Source organism: Cynara cardunculus (genome assembly GCF_001531365.2).
Source record: "Cynara cardunculus var. scolymus isolate 2C chromosome LG 10, CcrdV1, whole genome shotgun sequence".
Taxonomy (NCBI): Eukaryota; Viridiplantae; Streptophyta; class Magnoliopsida; order Asterales; family Asteraceae; genus Cynara; species Cynara cardunculus.
In genome coordinates this window covers 20,015,562-20,017,313 of record NC_037537.1, presented here as the reverse complement: position 1 = coordinate 20,017,313, position 1,752 = coordinate 20,015,562, and the positions used below count along the sequence as shown (strand labels likewise).

The 1,752-nt window shown below is 31.0% G+C and overlaps 1 pseudogene; it reads left to right on the top strand.

The window, feature by feature from the left end:
• The first annotated feature begins 1,301 nt into the window (after positions 1–1,301).
• Positions 1,302–1,752, top strand: part of LOC112520095 — a 4,466-nt pseudogene continuing 4,015 nt past the window's right edge.

Sequence of the window (1,752 nt, the reverse complement as noted above, 5' to 3'; positions counted from 1 at the left end):
CATAATAATTCATTTTCTTTAATATATTCATATTTTATTATTTCATGTTTGGTTTTTTTATTTGCTTTTCTTAATATATTAACATAGTGAGAAAACGACCTCGTTTAATAAAATATTCAATATTCTTTTCTGCTTCTAGTTTGTAGATCAGACAAGAGATTACCATTCAAAAGGGGCCCACAAAGATAAGTTCCTACGTCAAAGGATTAATCATTACTTGATTCAAATTGCATAAATTGGATATTTACATGGTAAAATAGACCAAAAGACGTCTTTCTATCTCTGTATTTTTCAGTTACCAATAATATAACTAGACTTTTGATCGCATTACATCCACAAAATTGTCATTCGTTTGACTAACAAACAAAAGTGATTGAAATAACATGAAAACGTGTTTGAAATACTTTCTACAACAAAATTGCTGACAATTTCATTCCTAAACTATGACATATATGCAATATCCAAGTTTTAGAAGAGAAAATAGACTGAATTTTAGTAAACCTTGCTGACGATTTGACTTTCTTTATGTATGCAAGCACCATGACTTCCTTGTTGGTCTCTTTCCTTCAACCTCAACACTTAACTCGCTATTCAATGGGGCGGGTCTAATTTCCATGTCTATGTTTTAACAACCCTTTTCAATACATGACCTTATTATTGTTTTTTTGTAAGTTGTCCATGTCAAAAGTCAACACCATTATTTATAAGGGCCCGAATTCTGAATAATCCATGTCGACACTATTATTTACATGGGGGCCTTAATTAAATTATAATAAAAATTGAATTAAAGAAATTATACAAAAAAGAGAACTTTTAAATTGCTAATTTGATACTAATATTGCTTATTCTTATCAAAATTTTATAGCATCTTCAAATTTATATTTCATTCAAAAATAAAAATATTTTATTTTTCTTAAAACCAAATAAAATCACATTATAACATTAATAGACCCAAAATATAAAACAAAACATTAAAATTAAGATGTATCTTGCTGTATTGCACGAGTATCGTTCTAGTGTATATATATATATATATATATATATATATATATATATATATATATATAATTTTTTATTTTCCTTTATTTACAAAGACATAATGTCACCAAAGTTAATTAAATGTTTATATTTAATAAAAAACCAATGTTTTTAATTAAAAGACGGTCTGTTGCCATAAATCTATTCGACATTTTCATTTAAATAAGTAAATTTCCAAACAATTTCTTTATTTGTTGACAGAGACTTGGGGTTCCATTATTAAAGAAAAAATACACTGCACTGCTTGTTGGATCAAGTAACCTTCATATACTCATAAACCCTACTCCTCCCAGAAGCGCCTCCCTTTGGCTCCTGTCAATGATCGAGTCCGAACTCACCTAAAACGGCAGTGGGTGGCACCTATGGTTCTTAAGGTTTTTCGTTGGCCTTTCACCCCTACCCACAAGTCATTCCCGTATTTTCTGGCTTAGTATACCTTCCTTCATAATGGTTGTCCGCTCCGAACTATTAGAAGAATCTTCATCTTCTACGACAGCTCATGGTCGTCATAATTATGACGTCTTTTTGAGTTTTCGGGGTATCGACACCCGTCTTCGTTTCACTAATCACCTCCATGAGGCGCTCCTCAATGCTAACATCACTACATTTTTGGACGATGAAGAGATCGAAACTGGACTATCTTTGAAACCGGAATTGGAGAGTGCAATCAAAGCATCTAGGGCTTCTATTATTGTGTTGTCTGAGAATTATGCT